Source organism: Tyto alba, unplaced genomic scaffold, assembly GCF_018691265.1.
Source record: "Tyto alba isolate M040663 unplaced genomic scaffold, T.alba_DEE_v4.0 Super-Scaffold_39, whole genome shotgun sequence".
Lineage (NCBI taxonomy): Eukaryota > Metazoa > Chordata > Aves > Strigiformes > Tytonidae > Tyto > Tyto alba.
The window spans coordinates 14,628,249-14,652,967 of NW_024881314.1; the positions used below are offsets into that span (position 1 = coordinate 14,628,249).

At 47.0% G+C, this 24,719-nt stretch overlaps 1 pseudogene; it reads right to left on the reverse strand.

Moving 5' to 3' along the window:
• Positions 1 to 7,995: 7,995 nt before the first annotated feature.
• Positions 7,996 to 17,090, reverse strand: LOC122154355 (annotated as a pseudogene).
• Between the last annotated feature and the right edge of the window lie 7,629 nt (positions 17,091 to 24,719).

The window sequence follows — 24,719 nt, forward strand, 5'->3', positions numbered from 1 at the left end:
TTCATTTTGCTCTTGACTTTGCTTGCAAGCAACTCCAGGTGAGCTTTGCCTTTCCCCAAATCATACCTGCACAATGAAGACAATGAACATGAATTCCTTCTTTGTAGTTGTCTTTGCTGTCACCCTCTGGATGCTGCTTTGTGGTCCCATCATCACCCTGTCACTTGGATGGCCAAGCAACGGAGCTGCAAACACCGTTCCAGTCCAGCCTCCTCTCTGCATTGCCTGCATGTCTCGGCTCCAATCCGTGATCCCTGGCTGTGCACCACAACCCCCCTGGTTTAAGTCCTTACCCTGCATGGTCACACAGCTCAGCTAACTTTGGGGTTCCCTTTGCCCAGGCACTTCCCACCCCAAACCAGGCACTTCTCGGCTCTTCTCACCTCTCCCGTGACAGAGCAGCCTGCCCCAAGCTTGTGCTTGCAGGAATAGGTTTCTCTTGGTTATTTATTGTCCCCTGGAAGCACAGAGTTCTGTGGAGTGGCTGGAAGCAAATAGACGCATTACGAGCGATGCAGACCGAGGGGCCTCACATCTGCAGCTGTTGTGAAGGACATATGCAAGGTCGAAAAAGATAAGGAAGTTGGGTTTTGAGAAACTGCCTATGTTGCAAAGAGGTAAGGAGGTTGGAATGTAAGAAACAAGATAACAAGAGGGAGAAACAGAATGTAGGTACGGCAGAGCAAGGCGTGTGAACAAGCAGCTTTCAAAACGTAACGCGTGCGCTTTGTGCTAGTGTATAAATTGCTGTGTATCCTTTAATAAAGTGGCATTAACTTGATCACATTGATCATGTATGTTGTGTCCAAGACTTCCGCATCAAACCGTGACAGATTTCAATGACTTCTTTCACTTATTTGGCCCCAATTTCAACCAAATCAGCCAACTTGCCATCCTGCGATGAACACAAAGCCTCCTGTCTACAGTGTGGAAGGCCAAACTGTGATGGACCGCAGTAGTCACCTTGAAAATGAAATTTTAAAACAAAGAAGGGGGATATGTGGGAATGAATTATTGGTGGTTAGCAAAATTGTAAACTGACCCTCAGACTAGAAGGATGGTTGTGGGTAAATGCAGCAAGAGTGCGGAACACTCTGTTGCGAGCGTGAGAAGCTGCAGGTCGGAACAGCAGCTGTGGAGCAGTGGGATGAGTGAGTGGTCAGTAAAGAGGCTAGATCTGAAGGTCAGTAGGATGGGAAAACAGAAATGAAAGATGTAAATAGGAGGTAATAAGTTGGGGGCTTGCATACAGGATGGCAGCATTGCCTCTTGACAGTGTTCCCCCTTCACAAACTGAAGAGAACTTGTCATTATTCAGTGCGTCGCCCTGATCCCGGCTGGACTGAGACCACCGAGAGTGTGCTCGGTGTCACCTCCTTGTTGAAGTAGTTCCCCAGGCACTGGTGACTTGAAGCTTTGCTCTGCCTTGCTAGGCTTCCCCTTTTTAACTTAATAAAGACCATTAAACCATTACAGCCCACCTTTCCTTCCTGATACTGGCATGCTTGGACCCACAGAGCGTTCGTTCTCCACTAGACGTGCTGAAACTCCTGCAGCTCTCTCTGGTAAGAGGCATCACTGAAGAATCTGTTTTCAGTGTCTCATGTCTTGCTGAGGTTCAGCCTGAAGTGCTCGTTTGTTGGAGGATGGCTCAGAGACAAGGGTCCTGAGCCCACCAAGCAATTGTACGATCAGAGCCTGTTCTAAGGGCTGATGCTGCCTCACTGATGCTGGGCCCCACTAGGGTTTGCCTGCAGCTGCTCGCAGCTGCTGATACATGAAGAATGTCAAGGACGCTTCAGCCCTGTGTACCGTGGTGTGTCGAAAACAGGTTAAGGGGAATTAGGAATAGTGGTCTGAGAAACCTAGTGTTATGGTAACGGTGGTCTGAGAAACATTGTGTTACGGTACTGTCGTGTATCGAAAACAAGTCAACAGGAATTAGAAATAGTAGCATGAGAAATTTAGTGTTATGAGAAGCTTGTGCTGTAAGCTAACTGCAAGTAGGTGGACCGTGCAAACATGACCTTTAGAGCTTAAGCCAATCAGCTAGTGACTAGTAGGCATAATAATTATCATTGTCTGTATAAATATATGTACCCTGGACCAATAAAGACACACGTTGATTGATGCTCTATCTTCCACATTGAACCCGTCCACGGCTCCGCAAGACGACGCCCGAACAGGGACCTGCATAGAAGAATAACACGGACGGAGCGGCGGACCCGGAGAAAACAGCAACGACCGAGGAATTCGAGAACGGACCCAGAGAAACACCAAATACAGCAGCATCTGGGGTCCACGAGCTGAGACGGAGAGGCGCCGGCCCCAGCAGCCCCAGGAGAGTATGTGGAGAGAAGCCGTCTGGAGTGGCCCCGAGAGTGGAAGTGACCGGCCCCGCAGAGCGCAGGCGGAGCGGCCCCGAAGAGCGGAAGTGAGTGGCCCCGAGACCGGAAGTGGAGAGGCGCCGGAACTGACGTGGTAAGGAGCAGACTGCGGCAGCCCCAGGGGCGGACGCGAAGGGACGCCACAGGCGGACGCTGAGCGGCCCTGGGGGTGGATGCGAGGGGACACTGGAGGCGAGCGCAGGGTGGTCCCGGAAGCGGAAGCAGGGAGGCACCAGAACTGATGCAGAGGGGCGCCGGAACTGACGCGGAAAGGTGCTGCATACAGCGGCGGCAGAAACGAACGTGGGGAAACATCAGATACAGCAGCGCCTAGCCGAATCAAGAACGATCGGACAGTGGGCCTCCAACGGGTCGTTCCGAGGACCTGAACCGAGATAGAGCGTCACTCTCCGCAAGGGCTGCTGGAAAGAGCTGCAACTGGTGCCTTAATCATGGAGCATCAGCAACATATCAAAGTAAGGGGGTATTTTTTGTGCCTTAATCAAGGAGCACAGGCCGGCGGGAGTATTTTTAGTGCCTTAATCAGGGAGCACAGGCCGGCGGGAGTATTTTTTGTGCCTTAATCAGGGAGCACAGGCTGGCGGGAGTATTTTTAGTGCCTTAAACAGGGAGCACAGGCCGGTGGGAGTATTTTTAGTGCCTTAAACAGGGAGCACAGGCCGGCGGGAGTATTTTTTGTGCCTTAATCAGGGAGCACAGGCCGGCGGGAGTATTTTTGTGCCTTAGTCAAGGAGCAAAGGGCCGACAGTGCCTTAATCAGGGGTGGGTCGGCAGTAATGGTACTGTGCCTTATCCAGGGAGCACAGGACCGAAGGTGCCTTAATCAAAGAGCACCAGGTTGACGAGATGGAATAGGAGGTAGCCCTGGATTTATTACAGCGCTTTTTAGAAAAGCGGGGAGTGGATTGTATAAAATCACTCATGGGTTTAGTAGCGTTAGGACGGGTCAAAGGATGTTTTCAAGATCCTAATTCTCTTTTTGATGTCGATGAGTGGAGACGATTAGGTGATATTTTATGGGATATGGTAATTGACGAGGATAAAGCTGCAAGGAAAATGATGAACCCGTGGTGGGACATGGTGAATACTATTAAGCGGTATCAGCTTGAAAAGAACCTTGCAGCTGTGGCAACTACAAAGTTGGGGGGGGAAAGTTCCACTGTTACCCCAGATAGTGAGGCATCCGGATCTATGCTTTTTGACATTGATCGTATTCCTGTACCATCAACAGGAGTGCTGGTTTCAGTTAACATAAGTAGGGGAAGTCCGGAGGCCAGCCCCACCCAGTGCCCTTACAGTCATGCCCCCCCCACCCCCCCCACCTCGGAGGCGGAGGGGTGGAGGGACGATGGCCCCTCGCTAATATTTAGCCAACAGGAGTGGCGCGAAGTAGGTGATTTATTGTGGGACGAGACTATCACTGGAGGCAATAAAGGCAGTGAAGCACGACAGCAAGGGGTGGTCTGTTGAACAATTGTAAAAGCTCTGGGGGAGATGCCAGCAGAAAATAAAGTAGCTGCCGCTGCTACGGCGGCTGTCGGCGCTCTACCATCTCCGCCGGTCCCTGCCGAAAGCAACAGTCCGTCACGATTAGCCACCTTCTTCGGGGTTAATCAGCAGCTGCGCTCTATTAAGGGCATGTCACCAAGTATTCCTGTTTGCTCCACCGTGCAAGAAGCCGCAGAGAAATCAGGCGGCGCGGGGGTACCGGATGGAGTGGCATGCCACCATAAACTCTGCCGGCCGCCCCCCCCCACCCCCTTCGGATGGTTCCGCCCCTGACGGCGCGTCAGAGTCTGACTCGGAGAGAAAAACAGCGGCTCTGTCTGAATTAAAGCAAGAGGGTCACACATCGGTAAGGGACAGGGACAAAGTCCGAGAACTTGAAAGAAAATTACAGAAGTTAAGCTACAGAACAGAACTCTGCATTTACAATTACAAGAAAAGGAAGTGCTGCCGGCAGCCCAGCCACACCCACTCCCGTCACCCTCACCAGAACCAGCTCCGCTTTTATCTCAGTCCCGATGGAGTGGGGTGATTCGTGATGCCTTGTTAGAAGGGGACTGGCATGCTGCTGGAGCATTGGCCTGCCTGGTAGTGACAACAAATGGGGGACACCTGGGAACTCAAGATCACAAGATTCTCCTCAGGGGGTCTGGAGACTCCTTACGAACTTTAGAACTCTGAACTGTCATTGTATGTTGTTCAACATCAACACTGGTATCAAAAACTTGTTCATGTAGTATCAGATCCACTGTATGTCGTGGGTTCATTGCAATGTTTAAAACATAGCATGGAGAAACCTGTATTACATTCTGTATTGCATACTCTGTTGTTACAATTGCTGACACTTTTAAAACTGTAAGGATGGTTTTCTTGCTACATAAGACTGCATAAGACTGGAACATGGACTGACAGAATGGTTACAAAACTTGGGAATTTGGAAAATGGACTGACAGAATGGTTATAAATCTACAAAACTTGGAAATTACTGGGTGGCTGAAAGCTTTGTTGATGCATGGACTGGTAATGCTGATTGTCATTATGCTTGTCATGATGGTATTGGGGTCTGTGTGGAAATGCTTTATGAATGCTATGATTCAAATGTTAAAAGGAGTCTGGATTGTCCAAAAAAGAAAAAGGAGGAAAAGCTGGTAGGAATTTTTTTTTTGGGGGGGGATCAGGGTTATGCACTGATCCTACAGGGTTTGGACAATCCAGGCTGGGTCTCTGAGCAGAAAACTGCCACGTGGTAATCCTGCCCTTGAGGTCACCTGGAAGGGCAAGAATGAGGAAGTCAGGCTAGTGCTTCCTTCCAGTTTGAATGCCTGGATACACTAACCGCAAAATAGGTTTAGTTTGTTCACGCGTGCTAACGATGCTGACCTATCACAGCACTCCCAGCTGCGTGATGAGTGCCTTTAGCCAATAGATTGTAAGCCTGCATGCTTAAATTGTGCCTTGTCATGTATTAAGAAAATCTTTGAACGAACGTTAGGGCAGGCTCTGCTCATACAAAAAGAAAAAGGGGGAATTATTGGAGAACGGCTCAGAGACAAGGGTCCTGAGCCCACCGAGCAATTGTATGATCAGAGCCTGCTCTAGCTGCTGATGCTGGGCCTCACTAGGGTTTGCCTGCAGCTGCTCGCAGCTGCTGATACATGAAGAATGTCAAGGATGCTTCAGCCCTGTGTACCGTGGTGTGTCGAAAACAGGTTAAGGGGAATTAGGAATAGTGGTCTGAGAAACCTAGTGTTATGGTAACGGTGGTCTGAGAAACATTGTGTTATGGTACTGTCGTGTATCGAAAACAAGACAAGAGGAATTAGAAATAGTAGCATGAGAAACTTAGTGTTATGAGAAGCTTGTGCTGTAAGCTAACTGCAAGTAGGTGGACCGTGCAAACATGACCTTTAGAGCTTAAGCCAATCAGCTAGTGACTAGTAGGCATAATAATTATCATTGTCTGTATAAATATATGTACCCTGGACCAATAAAGACACGCGTTGATTGATGCTCTATCTTCCACATTGAACCTGTCTCGGCATGTCGTTCGTCCGCGGCTCCGCACTCATTCTCTTCCACAGTGTGCTGAATCCACCTCATTGACTTAATTTTTCTTGTTCACAGAGGCAGGTGACAGCTGCTCAGCCTTAAGTGAGACCAGCAGCTAATTTAGCGAGGTCTTGCATTCAACATTTTCAACATGATGTGAGTGCATCTCCCAAAGGGAGCTATGTCTTTCCCCACCCTTGTTCAGCACGGGATAAAGGTGCTCTGTAACGCACATTACTGCTGCTCCTGAGAGCACCTTGGCTGGATTTGCTTGAATTGCGTATTATGTCACTGCAGCCTTAAAACCAGGGTTAGCAAGAATGTCCCAATCCCCAGCCACAAGCTTTACAGAAATACTGATAACTGATAGAAATGAACAACATCTGGGCAGTGAGTCACATCTTTTAAATCCTCACTTTCTCTCTTTCTTTGTTGTTTTATTTTGTTTTTTTCTTTTAATCAGTTTAAGCCAGTGTCTCATCTGCTGTGTCATTCTTGTGTTCTGCTATATAACAGAAGGGATAGGAAATGAATTAAATATACTCTTAAAGACAAACTCAGGGAACTCAACTTGTTTAGCCTTGTCCTTTTTGCACACCAGAACCAAGGCCTGCTTTGGAGCATCCACATGGACACCTGCGCCAGTGGAAGCCGTGGGGGGCTGCTCCTCTTGAAGGAGGGGCAGGAGGAACCCTGGTAGCACCTGCCTGAGCTGTACGGCTGTTGAAGCAGGGACTCCTTTCTCCTCTGGAGTTTAGTGCAAAGGGGCTTGTGGATGCAGCATGTGTATGATTTCCTCCAAGTTAGGTTTTATGTCAGCTTGGATAATAATACATAAAGAAGTCAATTAAATGCTTTCTCCTGCCAGTGTCCACCAAGACTGCTAGAGAATCAAGAAGAAGCTCTTCCCTTCAACGCCCACCCACCACCCCACTCCTGAAAAAATACTCATTCACTGTTCACCCTTAATCCTTCGTTCTTCAAAGCTGTATGGCAGCAATGTTATGATGAAGTCATAAAAAGCTTACTTTGGAGCTGAAGGAGGAAAAAAAACATAGAGGCCTTTCAAGCCTCATTTCAAATACTGAGAAACCTTAAAACATGGAGAAGGAATATACTTGCTGCATCCTGAGTTTGTCAGCCACCTTCTGCTCTTTCTTCACCAAAGACGCCAATTTTCTTAGTTTTATGCCTTTAATAACGATCGCCTCTTTTTATTTTTACCTTTCAAGCCTATTTCCTTAATTTCTTGAGTTTTTTGATGCATCCAATACGAGAAAGAAAACAAACGTAAAAGGGAGCTGTCTACTGGACTGACCAATCAAGTTATTTTCCAGTGACCTGTCATGGCTTGTAATATACAACACATCTAATTAAAGACATACCGAATCAGGTTTCTTTCTATCACATGTTGTTTATTGTTTGAAGTCATGTCTTCATATTTGTATTAAACGTAACAACAAAAAACCCAAGACTTGTATTAGGAAGATTAAAGCCATTATAAACTCAAATCAAACTAGAACCAAAACAGCACTGACCAAGTGCTATCTAATTAGAGCAATTCCCCAAGTCAGAATTAACAAACATGTTGGACTACCCAAACCACTACATGAATACATAATCAGTGCTTATGAATTCACAAATAAGAAATCTAGAGAGCAAGATGCCCGTTTAATTATCTGTTCCAATTAAGATTTTGGTCTGAGGGCAGTAAGCTTATTTGAACATCTATTAGCCCAGCTGAGTTACTTGAAAGTCACGTTTGCAGTCATTACCACTTCTTCTTAATGTGACTGTTACAGGGCAGATCCTTTCCTGAGATTGCTCTTGCTCTCCCCACAAAAAAAAAAAAAAAAAATAAGTTTTACAGCATAACTCTGCTCTGGAAAGGTTGGCAGCTGTAGCTAAATACCAAGAAAAGAGAAATGATGCTGTGTGCTTCTCTTCAAAATAAAGAGCATGCACAAGTTCAAAAATGCCTGACAAGAGATCATATGAAGATGAATTAAGAACATAAAGGAATTAAAGCTGTCTACTCCTCCACTTTTTTCACAGGAGGTTCCTGTCAAGGAGATTTTTCATGATCGGTGTCCACCTGCTCTTGGGAACTTTAGCTGGAGTTACTATATTGACTTTCTTGGGAGGAACGGCCACTTCTACTTTCTTCTCTGCCGCTTCAATTTTTGGGTTTGGCTTATACTTCTCTTTTGGTTTATTCTTCTCTTTTTTCTCCTTTTCAGAGGTTGGTCTGAAAGCAATAGCATCTGCTTCCATAACTTATCTCTCACAGGGGTGGCATCATCTCTGCTTGGGAACAGAGTTTGTTTTAACATCTGCTGCTGTAACTGGTTCCCTTGGTTGTCTCCCATCTCCCATACCACTCAGGACTGGGAAATCCTTAATTCTCCTCCCATTGTCCTCTCTTCTGGTAATTTTTATGTTTCTTTCCTTCGTCATCTTCCAGTGGCTTTTCCACCGCCTTCTCTTTGGATTTTGTAGGGTCTTTGACGCCATCGCTCTCTCTTCCAGACGGTTTTTCAGCGTAATTTCCAGCTCTATTATGACTTTGGTAGCTCTGCCCACCAGAATAATCCTTCCTACATTCCCGAGCATTTGGTGAGCCCTCCCATCTCGTCCCAAGTGGACCAAACCCAGCTGGAGAAAAGTCCTCTCTGTTTACTGGAGGTCAAGTTTGAGTGTCAACAGCACAGCCCTTGTAAAATTTTTCCCTATAGTTCCTTTCCCATTCTCTGCGTCAGTCCTTTGTCAAATGGATCGCTAAAGCCAACAGATCTGCCATAAAAAGCTTTCATATCATATGGTGGAGCTCTTTATATCTGTTAAAATGCTCCCTCTCTCCTTCTAAGTTTAGGGGGAGGCTGGCCTTTAAATACTGGAGACCTTGACCGTGAATGGGACCTTCTGGATGTGGGTGATCTTGACCTTGAACCTTGATCATAACCACATGGCCTTGACCTAGAACGATGGTTGTGCCTCTTCCCTTTGCCTCTTCCTGGGTACGGTGGCGATCGCGAGTAGGAACGAGAACGGGAATGACGAAACGATCGAGAGTAGGAGCGAGTGCGGGAAGAACCCGATCTTGCCTCGGAGTAGCTATACAAACTTCTACTGTAAGATGAAGCACTGCAGGGAAACTTGGACCTTAAGAAAAACACAACACAGTAAAAATAAATGAAATTAACTCAAAAGAATAACTCTCCCCATTTTTTTCCCTCCCAAATTTGGTTTGGCTTTTTTTCCTCTCCATATGCTCATGTCAAAGCTTCTTTCAGATGCTGACATAATGCTACTTCGCACTGAAGAATTTGGCAACACGCAAAGGTTTCCACTTACAAGACAGAACTGCTGCTTTGTTAGTGTGAAAACACACAGGAAGGGTACATCTATTTCCACTTACTTCTATCACATGAACTACCAGAGCTATTGACTGATTTAAGGTGCTGTTACTGGCTTCTACTGCTACGTGTATATTTTCACTACTCCACAACCACCTGCGGTGCAAATCATTTTTGTTGCAGTAAGATGCAGAAAGAGCAAGTTTTAATGGCTAGAGAACGGTAACAAATACCAAGAGAACACGATTTCACCTGAAGACAGTAAAGCTCCATTTTACAGTGCCAGCTTAGTCTGTTTAACTTCCCTACTTATTTATTTGGGACCTTGTACAGGATGCAAAGTACTTGTGCTGCAATCTTACATACAGGACTTCTAGACAGATACCCTAGCAAATTTTTGTACGTAGCTCTAGCTCTAACCGAGGATAGTGCCCGCATTTCAGGAAAAGTCATATCTAAAAGCTGTTAAACTCAGCGTCTAGTAATATGCCATGAGGCCATTATTCAAGGAAAGATACTGATGGCAGTACTAAGAGAGAGCTATTCTGACTCCTGCCCAAGTGAATTCTGGGGATAAAAAACATCAGCTACCCAGAGTTTCTTCTTCACAAGTTTTTCTTTTGTTATTTTTTAAAGGGCCATTTCACATTATTCCACATATGTTCATGAGCATCATGCCTCCTCTCAAAGTCCTTTACCAATTTAAGATTTCTCTACAAACATGTCTGACCTTTCAGTTCCTAAGAAAAATTTTAAAATATCAAGAAATTACTAGTGAAAGCCACCAGCTGGCAGTCCAGGTTAAAATCTCTCCATGTATCCACATGAGATAACCAAAAGTGGAAATGAAGACAATTTCTCTCCCATATCTCCTCTGAAGTGCTTTGTGGTAATGGTTACAATCAGAGCAGGGAGGCACACAAAATCCAGCAGCTGCACCTATTCAGTTTCTGGCCTCCTCATGGCTGTCAGGAGGTGAAGGACGTCACTGCAGAGAAGCTTTACCGAAAGACACACCTGCTCTGTAAGAACTGCTGCCAAATTATCGCTGTCGGTCAGCTGTAATCTCTACCATATTGGAGCTACTAACCTACATTTGAAACCCCTATCACTGCTAATCCCTTGAATCATCCAGTCCATCTAACGAGAGAGAGGTGGAGTGGAACTCCTCCTGATTCTTCTAGACAATCTGCTGCTCCATTACAGACAGGAAAATTATTAATTTCCAGTTACCTGGGAAATGAACGCCTACGCTCCTTCTGAATCTTTTTATATTCCAACAGTTCCTTGGCAGAATCGTTTGTAATCTCATCAAGTTTGGATTTTTGCTTTTCCCTGTTAAAAGAAGTTGAACCTTTATTCCAATTCTAATTTGACCTTTTTTACCAAAAGACACCAAGAAACAAAACACGGCCAATATGAGAAAATGTATACTGCATGCAAATGCAAAAGGTGGACATCCTATGTAAGCAAAAGCAGTTTAGAATTCCTACAAGGCTTAGGGAAAGTTTTAGAATTACTTGTGTCTTGGTTTAGTTTTGCACATTTACCACCTGCAACGAAAAAGTATATTGGAAGGAACACAATGCCATTTTTGCTCATGTCAGATGCAGTGTAACTGCAGTGCGATACGCTATCAAAATATAAACACGAAAACCAGCGCAACTTCATTGAGCCAAATGCCTACTCTACTTTAAGTCTCTGTTGTCCTCTGGAAAACTCCTCCCTAGGTAAGGGAGGCCGAGAGCAGCCTGGCTGGTGTCAGAAATCCCAGCAGGACCAGGGCAGTGACCGTCCCCCTGCACTCGGCCCCGGTGAGGCTGCACCTCCTATACTGGGTTCAGCTTTGGGCCCCTCACTGCCAGAAAGACATCGAGGTGCTGGAGCATGTCCAGAGAAGGGCAATGAAGATGTGAAGACTCTAAAGAACAAGTCTGATGAGGAGTGTCTGAGGGAACTGGGGGTTGTTTAGCCTGGAGGAAAGGAGGCCAAGGGGAGACCTCATCACCCTCTACAACTACCTGAAAGGAGGTTGCAGCGAGATGAGTGTCAGTGTCTTTTCCCAGCTAACAAGGGATAGGACAAGAGGAAATGGCCTCAAGTTGCTCCAGGGGAGATTTAGATCAACATTAAGAAAAATTTTTTCAATGAAAGGATTGTTGAGCGTTGGAGCAGGCTGACCAGGGATGGTGGAGTCACCATCCCTGGAGATATTTAAAAGACGTGTAGATTTTGTGCTTGGGGATGTGGTATAGTGGTGGGCTTGGCATTGTTGGGATAACGGTTGGACTTGATGATCTTAAAGGCCTTTTCTAATCTCAGTGATTCTATGATTCTGTAAAGGAGGTGCTCGTGTCGTTGGGGTGGGATCTGAATGAGCCGCTGGTGCTGCTGTTGGCACCCAAGCTGATGACATGTTTACAGGAGCTGGGGGATATCCTGGAGGGGGGACAGTGCACTCAGCAGATGGGGGCTGATCAGGTGTGTACTGAGGAGGAAATGGTGGTGGTGGTGGTACCCGCGGTGGGAGAGGAGGTGCAGTGGGGTGGTGGAGGGTGCAAGGGAGGTGTAGGCACAGGCACAAAGACCGGTGTTGGTGCTGGTACTGTTGGGGTCTGAGTCCTTTGGATATGTTCCCTGTGTGGCATCCTCAGTCTGGACTTCTAAAGAAACCCCAAAACACGTATCACTGTTTGTTACACTGTGCTCTGATTTGAAAGAGTGAAGGAACGAAGCAGGAGCACAGTGGCAAGCACTTCTTGTTCTCACCTTGAGCACTTTCCCTCCCTGCTTTCCGTTCATTTGAGACTACACTCACTTCTCGATCCTCATACTTCCTTCCACACCCTCACCCCCAGCAGTTCCCTCAGTCTTCTCTCCGTGTACTCAGCTTTGCAACTGTGGATGGAGTCTGCCTGTGCTTAAAAGAGACTCCCATCTCCCACGAGCCAAGTGCCCACTTCTCCTCTGCCACTCCTCGATACACTTAATACTTCACACTTCTGATCTTCAACGTACTGCACAGGGATTAACTCATCTGCTCTCAGACTTCTAACCTCTTCCACACGTTTCCTGTGTTGTTGCCTCGTGATGATGTATTTGGCCTGTTCTTGTCCCTGACTTTTTATTTTCTTTCTTACTGAATTTGAGGTCTTAGACAATCTGTGGGATGGATCCTGGTTTTTGTTTTGACTGATCTTCAAGATTTTATAAACACAGTGCACCCTTACAATCTCTCTACAACAAATATATACCAAAAGGAAGGAATAACTCGATACTGCACTAATAGATAAAACAGGATCCTCTCTCTCTGGCTGAGAGAAAACAGCTTGGCTATTTGAGATGACTAAATTGAAGACATTCAAAATTGTCATAAAATAACAGCATTGCCTCTTCCAGTAATTTGATCTGTCAATATTAACTAGGTTTCTAAAAAAATCTATTGGTGGCTGATTTCTATTGGGAAATCAATTTCTTCAGCCCTATTCAGCCATTAATCAAAAGGCTGGATTTTCACCCAATCCTTTAATTAGATTTCATTTTTATATGTAATTATGGTTTCCTCAAAAAGAGTTAATTTTTCAGAGTCCTCTTTGAGTCATGTACTGGAGTTTTATTTTAAATAATCTTATTGCAAGAAGGAACCCCTCTGTTAGGCCAAATGAAGCCATTTAAAAATTAATTACCACTTGTATTCTCCACAACTATCTGTGCATACTTATTTCATTGTAAAGCAGCTGTTGTATAATTTATGTGTTACTGCCTTGTTTAACAGGTTACAAGTAGCAATATATTTCATTTCTGTAGAATACTTACAGTTCCCAGCCTGGACTGATGCCTCCACCAGCTCTCATTGGGTGACCTTTTGGTGTGGGGAGAGGAAAAAGAAAAAAATCCCATTCACTTTATCTGAAGAAAATTTTTTAGAAGAAATTCTAAAGTTACAGTTACTTACCAGCTGTGGGTATTGATTGTCCTTGGGGGCCCAGAAGACTTGGTAATGTTGGCTGCTTTAGTACAGGAACCTGATAGCCCTGGTGAATAAATGCAAACAGTTGGAAAATAAGCTCCAGCAAAATACAAATATTATTGCATATGTTGAAAGAAAACTTATGTTCTCTTCCAACAAACTGCTGATTGTCAGAGGAAGATTTAGAAAGTTCAGAGGCCGTCACCAGAGCAGCAGGAGGTGTCGGAGCCCTGAGTGGCGGTGGAGGTGGTGGCGGCTGCTGCTGCTGTTGCTGCTGAATCTGCCTACAGAGCCTTTTTGTGTAGCCAGTTCCATTTTTGAAGTTGTTCACCTGCTGAAGGCAGAAAAACATTTGCAAGAAGGTAATAGGAACCTCCAGGAGATATGCAGACAAAAGCCCCCACAGAGTAAAATTACTCCTGTGCTCCCATAAATACTATCAGTCCCAAAATAAGCCAACACACAGATATAGTCAGATTAGACATAAGGCAGAAACTCTTCCCTGTGTGCTGGCCCAGGGTGCCCAGAGGAGCTGTGGCTGCCCCCTCCCTGGAAGGGTTCAAGGCCAGGTTGGATGGGCACCCTGGGCTGGTGGAAGGGGTTGGGACTGGATGATCTTTAAAGGTCCCTTCCAGCCCAAAGCGTTCTGTGCTGTATGAACACATCACATTAAACACTGATATTAATGACTGGTAGCTCAGAGTATCTGTATTTAAAGTACTTCAGTGTTAACACCAAACTGAGGCAATCATGTTAAACAAACACGTGACCTGAATTTGCCAGATTGTCTCTAAAGAGTTGTATGCTTCTGTAGCAACAGATAATGTATTTGAGAAATAAATCTAGTTTTATTCAGTCAGCCTTGCTTAAGGAGATGTAAATTAGTATTTTCTTCCCTTTCAGATTTTTACAAACAGACTTTTCTTACAAACAGTTGATGTAAAAATCTTCCTGTTACCTGGCGTAGGCACTTGTTGGCAATTAAAGCATCAGGAGAAACATCTGTCTGGTGACACGTTGGGCATGTGTGTTCCTCAGACTCCAGTAATGCTGTTCTAATACCTGTGAATAATTAGAATCATCAGAATAGTTCGTAGGCAAACTAAGGAAATTTTGTTAGTTCTAGTCAATTATAAAAACACTTAAATGATTGATGGTGAATATGGTCTTGAATTGAGACCCTGAATCTATAAATGTTCAGTAGTGTAAAAAATTGATAGTACGCAGCAAAACACTATACGGTTTTGACATTTCACTCTTGTAATATTTGAAGATGTAGAGTAGGCTGTGTCTTGATGTTCCAACTAGTCTTTTTTCCACTATCTAGAACAGTGCGAAGTCACCAACCTCAAGGTTAATGAGTAAAACGCACCTCAGTCATTAGTATGTTCAAGTCCTGAAGGTTTTAACCGACTCTGCCATGGAGAAGAATGTGGATCACATACCTAACTAGCTATTTGTTGCAGATCACAGGAAGTCACCAGCGTTGGCCATAGAGTTTTGCATGAGAGAAAAGGCTGTGGACAGGCTAAATGCATTTGATATCCAATACTGTAGTCACCTGCACAATTAAGCACTCCTCTCATACCCGTCCCTCTGCAAGTAAAGAGGGTTGAACTAGATGCATAAAAAGGGAAAAAACCTTTCTGCTTTTTTTTGTCTTAATTTCTATGAGCAGGGTTCTTTCCCAATCAGGGTATAGTTAAGTATTAAATAGAGCTGTTAGCAAAGTAATTTTGTTATCTCCTGTTTCTGCTTTCAGAATATCAGATGTGGTGCTTTGATCTAACAAACACGGGAGGAACACTAACATTCATCACAATAACTGTTTCCACGGCAGGGAATAACAGCGGCATCAGTCAAGATATCTCTACAAATGAGACATATCAACTCCTTTGGAAGAGGATCACCGTCTGAGGAGGAAGAGGATGGCTCCTCTGGTAAGAAGGGACGCTTCTCCTTCTTTCCTCTAGCATAAGCTTCCCTGGAGGGTATGTGGGGAAGGAAAAAGAAAAAAGTTAAAGATGGATAAAGGAAAACTTTTCCAAGCTTTGGTTTTTATGAAAGGAGGATAATAGATAGAATTCTCACTCCACATTAGCCTTCAGAAACACAGGCATTTAGTTTAACCTACTTTTCTAGAGTCACAACACTGGAAGAGGGAGGGGGGGAACAACTTTCCTTCTGCAGAACTTTCCCATTTGTTGTATCATCTAAGAAATTAGCTCAGACTGGAAAAATCATTTTTGACATCTAGAAATCAGGTGACATGAATCCTACCTCTCCTTTGCCAGAGGGTGAATGTAAATTGGAGGCTTGGGGAAAGTTACTCTCTGAGTAATTATGTTTTATACATGGAAGTCTGTGTTACAGCTTCTATGAAAGGAGATCCATGACAGAAAATCAGAAGTGCTTCCAAGTGCATTTTAAAACAGCCACTCTTGTCAGCACACAGTAGTACCTTCTTCATTTATAGCAACAAGAAAATGTCAGTCTGTTTCACACGTGGGCTTTGGTAAAAGCCAGAGGGGAAGGACATCTCAGTCCAATAGCTCTATGGTAAATTTTTCAAAAAGCTTTTGAAACATAAACCAGAAGTAAAAGGAGCTTTCAAAGGGAACGACTCCACTGTAAACAGTACTGAAATGCTTTGTAGAAATACAGATTCCGAGCATACCAGCAGCTTAACCAATTTCCAGGGACACAAACAGCAGGAGCTCCCTATTTTAATATTAGAAAGTATCACAGATTTCAAGGTTAAGATCCAATGACAATGCTTCCTTCCCCGTAATTACAGACGATGGCCAGCTTGGTTGCACTGTCACTCAGGCATTTACGCACGGCTTCTCTCGTTCACTTTTTGGTCAGTCCCAGTAATTCCATACTTACGCATTAATAGCTGGTATTGCATATTTTCCTGTCTTGGTCAGCACAGCACCCTTTGTATTGGGATCTTTCACCTCCATCATGAAACTCCTTGGAATTCCTGTGCTTTTTTTAATTCTGGGAACAGACTCAAATTTTTTTGTCCTGATAAGAAAAGAAATACGGACATATCTCATCTTAAGACCCACACTTACAATGACATTTCACTGATTATTTTGAGCAGCAAAAGGCTCTAATCCTCCCCTTTAACTTAGCCTAAGGGTTGCTTGATGAATATAGCCAGGATGCTCTAAAGGCTTGAGCAGTGTTTTGAACTTTCTAACAGAAAAATTTCAGCAAGATTGAAATATATGAAGATATGCATTCAAGTTCACAGAGGAAGATCTGTGGGCACATGTAATGTCTATGACCTAGAAAAAAAGAAAATTTCATGTTGAGAATTCCATCTTTCCCTTGAAATTTGAAGGGCTTTGCACCACTGCCATATAACCTCTGTATTTCACCCCAAGAGGAACAGTTGTCAAGATGAATATTCATGTATTTGTCACATAACTGCCGAGGTAAAACAATTAAAAACAAAGTAACACCAGAAGTCCCCCACAATCTTACCCCATTTGTTGGGCAGTTCTTTATATAGTGGCCAGGATTTCTGCAACGAAAACAAGTAAATGATGGTGGAGGTAGACCCAAGGATTTCTTCATGTAACTAAAATTTTTTGGGGAAAAAAAAAGAAAAAGGTATGCATGTGTCACTCTTGTCCAAACAAACATCTCTACAATTTTTCCATAGCCTTTAGAGAACAGATTTGACATTGTCAACACTTACTTGATTGGATCATACTGCCGGCAAGACTGTATCATCATAGCTTTTATCTTCTCTTCTTTGGAAGTTTTGGCTTCAGACATATTGGCAGTCTGTTTAACAGGCAGTTATTTGACACACACATTAGAAACACATCTAAGCCCGCACAGCTGAAGACAACACCACTCACCTAATGCTGTAAAGAGCAGGACCACCCTAGCTGAGGTTGCATGAAAACAGCTGCTTATATAAAATATAGTTCTCCTGAAGGTGTTTTGGGGAGTCCTTATGCCATGACGTGGTGTTTATGTGCCTCTTAACCTACTTGAAAAGAGCATTCTTGGGCACTCAAAACCTTAGGCTCTGTTTGTACCTTACATAAAGTCTTACGTAACCAGTCCAATTTTCTTCCAAGTGGATTGAAGTTATGTGTAGAAAAAAAATTATTGTCCAGTAGTTTTAAACTGATTCTCAAGCTCCAGACTATTTGAAGGGGAAGGTCTTCACTGTACATTTAGTTGAGAGAGTTCTATGCAAGTATCATTATTTACATTTGTTGTGGTTTAGGCCTGATTGACAGCCAACCACAATGCAGCACCTCTCTCTCCCTTCCCCTCCGGCAATGAGAAGGGACAGAGAGCCAGGCTTGGGGTTCAAGATAGGACTGGGATGGGGGAAAATCCCCCTTTTATGATCACGAGCAAAAGGCAGACTCGTTAGGGGAAGAAAAAAACCCATACATTTATTACAGACACAAACAACACATAACAGAGTAGGACAGTGAGAAGCAGTGCCACATCTTGAGAACACCTTCCCCCCACCCCTCCCTTCTTCCCGGGCTCAGTTCTGCTCCCGATATCTCTACCTCCTCCCCCAGTGGTGCAGGGGCAGGGAATGGGGGGTGCAGTCAGTGCTGCCACTTCCTTCATGTTCGGTGAGGGGAGTGTCCAAAACTTGTTACCCCCTGCTCCATCGTGGTCCCCCTCTCACAGCAGACAGTCCTCCACAAACTTTCTCTGACTTGAATTCCTCCCATGGGCCGCAGCGTTCCCCACACTGCTCCGTCATGGGTCACTAACTTCCTCCGACTGGATTCTTTCGCACGGCTGCAGCCCTTCCCGAGCTGCTCCGGCGTGGGACTCCCCCGCATGCTGCAATCCTCCCAGCACTGAATTACAGCAGCGGGGCTACCTTTTTCCATGAGACCCCGGCCTTCTTCGGGCACAGAACCTTGATCATCCGAGCAGGAACAACAGGCTGTAAATCAATGTCTGCTCCACCGTAGATCTTCATGGGTGGCAGGGGGGGGCCGCCCTGCCGTCTCACCACAGGATACAGGAGGGTTCTCTGCTCCGGCACACCTCCCCCCTCCTTTCTTCCTCCGTTCCTCCACTGACCTTGGTGTTCATGCAGCTGCAGTGACTCCTCCTCACAAGTCCGACTGCCCGTCACCACGTCCCTTCTTAAATACGTTATCGCAGAGGCGCAGCCGATTGGCTCAATTTCCCAAACAGAAGTGGAGCTGACGTGGAGCTGGGGGAGCTTCGAGAAGCTTCTCACAGGGGGCCGCCCCGATATCCCCCTCCCCTGCCACCAAAAAACTTCACCACTCACTCAACCCAGGACAACATTTTCCAGCATTAAAAGGACACACAACTTAAGAGTTGGGGAAGATGTTGCTTGCTGAAATTTGCCTTCAGATACAGAAGCTTTAAAAGGAATCAAGCTTCTTATAACGCCTCAGGAAAAGATCCTTTTTGGTAGAAATTTGACTGTCATGTGCTGTTGGCAGCCCAAATGGCACGTCCCCTGCCTACTAACTTCTTCATATGAAGGGATTTAACTACAGTCAGCACAACCTGCAGTTTTTCTCCAGGTGACTGTGTCTTTTTAACATGCAAATTGTAACAGAAACCTTACACAGAACGAGATCGTCACATTGTTGAAGCCAGCTGATTTTTTTTTTCAGTAGTATTTGTTCAAATGTTTTTATTACACACTAGTGCAGACACAAGCAGGGCCTAAGGGAGCGACTGTAAATGATTTGGACCTTCAAGCACCTGTCACTCAGATCTACCACTCGTGTGTCTGTTTTTATATGAATTCATTCACAAAAGTAACCAGCTAGTTTCAACAGTTTGTTAAATGGCCGTTTCATAGACACAGTTTTTTCTCAACCGTAACAAAATCCAGGTTGACATCCATGAAATAATTTTCATTAACATTTAGAGAAAACTTTACAGATACTCGACTAATTTGTTTGAACCCAAGCTGTTTACAAAACACGTCCCAAAATGACTAAGCATTACTAGGCATAGACCAAAATTCAAATAAAGCATTTCATACGTAGTAATAATAATGCAGAAAACTTTTTTGCAACACGTTGCCTCCATGCTAAACCAGTCTGCACTGAAGAGGTTAGAATAAGTAACAGCTTTGAGCTGCTTTATGCCATGTTCCTGCATTTTTCTGAAACACTTAAATTTTCTCGAAAGCTTCAATGCGTACACCACTTTGACAGCGTTTCACATTTTAGAGTAAAACTTCACATGAGTTTACAGAACTAAGGGTACGTTTAGGGACAGCACTAATGGAGACCAATTTCTTTTGGTGGCTACCTTCCAAACTAATTGTGTGTGTTTGGTTGGTTTTCTGTCTTCCCAAATATACACAATTTAATTCTGCATTGGGAGGGAGAGGAGATTTCTCTTTCTTGGTAATGAACTCCAGCCTTTATTTTCAGAAGAAAGAACTAGCTCCTCTGCATTGGGTCCTACCTTCTCTAATCCTTGTCACTTTAAAAACTAGTAATTTCCCTGGCTAGCACTCCTCCTTTTCACACAGTGCAATCACTAGTGCTTTCCCAGGCAAAGTTACACAGCGTTGAGCAAATAAGGCAAGCAGTTCCATAGCAAAACATGGCGTTACAACAGCTTCAGAAAGTCACATCTGCTAATATGCCACACATACACATGGTATGTTCCTACAAACCATTAGGTACATTTACACAATTTCCACAGCCTGCATTCAAACAACTGAGATTGTGTTGTCCACTGTCTACATGAAACTGTGCAGCGTTCCACGAATGGATCTATACAGTGACTAGAAATTAGAAAATAGCCGTGCAGTTGTGCGTGGTACAGGAACGCTTCTCTTTTGGCTGTTCACAACTTACAGCAAATTAAGTTATTCTGTGAAAATTCTGTTAGTTTCCAGTGCAAAATTAAGGAAAAAAATGAGAAACAGCAAAAGAGCTTCTGAAGTGCTGCTTCTTTGTGTTCTGAAGGTGAGTAGTACTGCAACAGTATGTTGCGGCTGAGAAGTTACTCCCCTTCTATCTTCCCAAACTGGGAACTAATCTTTACAAGACAGTAACAAAATAGGCACACATTGTAAAGTTAAAACAAGTACTGTAAATTATTAAAAATTAAGTTTTGTTCACATTACAACAGTTATCCAGCTACAGATCACAGTATAAGATTTAAAAATACAAAGCAAACACTTGTTATTTTTTAAGTATTTGACAAGTATATACCTTAATAAGCTGCGCCAGAGAAATTGATGCAGAAGACTCATCAATCTGTTCGCAAAAAATCAAACACATATTCAAGTTCTAACATCAAAATATAGCAATAGTTAACCTCTACTGTATCCTGAAAGTCTGCACTATATCCTCCGAGTGTCACTGAAAAAGGCGTTTCCAACCTAGTGTAATGGTATTTGTTCAAAACAAAATCCAAACCTATGACAGCTTAAGAGTGATCGTGTGGTTAATGAGAAGAAACAAAAACAACCAAACCCACTTGAGATCATCTTATTGCTCCAGAATATCTCAGAGAGGGACCCTTGTCAGATGCTCACAAGTGCTTAAAAGTTGAAGGGGGAAGCTGTCAGTTTTCGGCTAACAGGGAATTTTTAAAAAGTTGTGCTTATCTGAGAGGGAAGCATCACTACGGGAAACTTCTCAGTGTAGTTTGTAAATGAATCAGTTAATGTCTAATCGCGTATAAATGCACATGGTTATGCTTCTACGAACAAAGTATCGTTGTCTGTCAAAATAAAGCAGAGGCATATGAGCCCTGAAACATGAACTCTGCCCCTCCTGTCAAGGAGCTGAAAAATGCCAAACTCACCACACCTCACAAAACCCAGAGAAAAACACCAATCTGAACCATCAGCCGTAAATGTAACCCACTACTTTGTCTAGAAAAAAAAACCAAACTGCTCAAATTAGTGAAAGAAAAGTTTTTACCATGACAAAGTGGACTATAAAAACTGAGAAAACTGGTTACTTGTATTATCTTAAACCACAGGGCATAGTATCCAAGTTAGTTTGGGAAGGGTGAGATTTTAATACTATTCTCCCTGTTGTCAGACAAAAACCAATCTTTAATGATGATGAAAACATGGATTCAGAGCACAGTCCCGTCGTTTTCTTCTCCACTGCGACCACACTCCTCCCTCCCAGCCACCCGTGGGAGCAGCTTGCAGGAACTGAAGTCCCCAGGCCGCAGGTTAGTAATGGACTGCAGGGCTTATTGAGAACTAATATTGAAGCGCAGGTTTTCCACAAGGAATGGGGAACTCCTGTCTTTTTCCTTTTCCGGTCTATTGAATTCTATTATGCCACAGGCAGCAGTTAAGCCTACACTAGTAAAACATTCTCAGAAAGACCCTCGAACCAGTGCTTATTATGTCTTCAGTTGTTCAAAAACATAGACTAAAATTTCACAATGTGACACGAACAGCTCCCACAGACCCCACTTCAGGGATGCCCCCAGAGCCCATGCAGCTCCTGGGGACGCTCTCCAGCCCCCGCTGTGCTCTCCGTCCTGGCGCAGAGGAGAAGCACTTGCCCGGGAGTGAAGCCAGTGAGGAGTCAGGACGGGGCCCCCCGTCCGCCCTGGGGCTCTCCTCTCCTCGGCCCCAGGCAGCACCTTCCCCCCCTCCAAACTGGCCGCAGGCACGGCAGTGACAGAGGATTTGTGGCCTCCTCACTGGCATGAGCGAGCCTGGGCCTCAGCTTCCTCCTGCGTGGGCTGCTGCAAGGGCAGCTGGGGCCTCCCCCCGGGGAGCTCCCTATCCAGGCTAAATAATCTTAATGAGCTGCAGGGGCATCCCACGGCTGGTTTTGCCCAGAGCAGCCCCCAGCAGGGTGCAGGCACAGGGTGGGTGTCACCTGGGCTGTGGCTGAGCAGAGGCTGAGGGCGGCCATGGAGCGAGGGGGCCGGGGGGACCAGGACCCCATTGCCCGTGGAGGGGCTCACAGCTGGTCCCGGGTCCCGGCCCCTGCGTGTGTGATGTCGTTAGGAGGTGATGCCATAATGGGGCACGTTACAACCCCCCAGCCGACAGGGTTGCAGAGCTTCAGTGTTCCGGCCGTGCCACCACCGGTCCCTGCCGGCATGCTGCTCTCCGTCCCAGGGCTGGCGGTGTCCTCCCAGCCCGCCCAGCTCCACCCCGTCACCTCCCAGCTGCCACAGGCCAGCGTCTGGCAGGGGGTGCCAGGGCCCATGGGGGCCCCGGGGCAGCTCCCCTCTGGGGTGCCGCTTCCCCTGGGGGTCCAGCTCCCCACCATTGTACAGTTCCCCCCTGGGGTGCAGCTCCCCCCTGGGGTGCCACTTCCCCCCATGGTGTCACTTCCCCCCCTGGTACCTGGGGTGCAGCTCCCCCCTGGGGTGCAGCTCCCCCCTGGGGTGCAGTTCTCCCCCGTGGCTGCTCCCTGTCCCCCTGCCTACAGCTGGGGACAGCAGCTGGTGCTGGGGATGCTGGTACCCCACCAGCCGATGGGGCTGGGGCCAGGGGCTGTGGTCCAGGGGGATCCCCTGTACCCCACGGGCTCCTGCCTGTGGCACATCCCTGCCCACCCCGTCCCCCCGCCACCCTGTCACCCCACAACTCAGCATTGGGTGCAGGGCCCCCCTGTGCCCCACACCCTCCCTGGCAGCGCCCAGAAGCCATCAGAGGCCTCCAACAAGAACGTGGTGGCCACTGAGGACAGCGTCCCTGCTGCCACCCCCCACCCCCCTGCCCTTGATCCGCCGACCAGCGGACCCACCATACAGCCAAAGGGTGAGTTTTAGGGGGTGGCAGGGCCCGCAGGTGGGTGGCCAAGCCGAGGAGAGCTTGCATCACCAAGGACTGGTTGTCTTTGATTGCTTTTTCAGCAGTGGTGACCACCCCAGCAGCCCCGGGGAAGCGCACAGACCTGCCCGAGCAGGGGCCAGCTGCCTTCGCTGAGGCCTTTCCTGAGCAGGCAGAGGACACCACCGCCTGGCTCCACACCGAGGACAGTGAGGACACTGTCCCCTATGGCCACGACAGCCCCAGCTTGGCCGCCTTCCTCCGAGAGCTGCCCGACCTCTCGGACTATATGGCAGAGGGCAGCTGCCCCAAGGATCAGACAGCGGTGGCGGGGCTGGGGGACAGCGAGGACACCGTCCCCGATGACCCTGGCTTGGCTGCCTTCCTCAGTGAGCTCCCCGACCTCTCCGAGTACGTGGGGGCAGGTGGCTGCCCCAAGGAGCAACGGGTGGTGGCGGGGCTGGGGGACAGCGAGGACACCGTCCCTGATGTCCTTGATTTCCCCTACAGCCTGGCCAGCTCCGCCTTCCTCAATGAGCTCCCCGACCTCTCCATGTACATGGTGAATGGCAACAGGCCCCCCGGACCAAGCGGTGGTGGCACAGCCAGGGGACAGCACGGACAACCCCTTGAGCACCGATGTCCCCCGCTTGACTGTCAAGGTCCTTGATGAGCTTCCCCACCTCTCCGAGTATGTGGGAGGGGGCAGCTGCCCCAAGGAGCGAGCGGTGGCAGCCGGGCTGGGGGATGGTGAGGACACTGTCCCCAATGTCCCCAACCTGACCACCTCCCTCAACGAGCTCCCCCACCTCTCGGAGCACAGGGCAGAGGGCAGATGCAATAAGCAGGCGGCGACAGTGGAGATGGTGGCCGGCGAGAACACCTTCCCCGATGTCCCCCACAGCCTCGCCAGCACCGCCTCCGTCGGCGAAGTCCCCGACTTCTTGGAGGATGAAGTGCAAGACAACAGCCCCAAGGTTCACCTGGCAGTGGCCATGCTGGGGGACGCTGACCCCTTCTGGGGTGCGGCGGCCTCCCCCTCGCAGGACCCCAAGGGGCAGCAGGGTGGGGTGGCAGCAGACCTCCCCACCCGGCTGCCCCCGAGCCCCTCGGAGGCTGCGGAGGAGAGGAGAGCTCCCTGGAGACTTCCGAGGAGACTTCAGAGGCCCGTCCTGTGGAGAGTCCCTGGAAGGATCCCCTCCAGGGTCCTCTGGAGAGTGTCCTGCTGAGCCCCCTGCGCATCCCGCTACTGAGCCCCCCGGCCAGCCCCCCGGCTGCCCCCCAGTGTCATCCACCCCTCAGGGCCCCACTGGTGGGGGAGGCGCTGCGGAGGCAGCCCCGGGGGGGTTGGACCCACTTGCCACACACCAGTGGGCAGCAGCAAGAGGAGAGCATCCCATGACAGCAGCGTGCCCACCAAGCGAGCCAGAGCCCTGAGGGACCCCACGGGGCAGAGTGCCCCACACCCCCCCGGCCGCTTCTGACAGCTGGGCACAGAAGCTGTGGGGCACAACCCCTGGGACATGCGACCCACACCCGCCCGCTCCAGCCCCAGCCCCAGCCCTCTCCCATCTCTCTCTTTCCTTCTTCAGTCATTAAAGGGTTGAGGATTGTTTCACATCGCCTCTGCCAGTGGGAATTCCTGCAGCGGGAGGTGG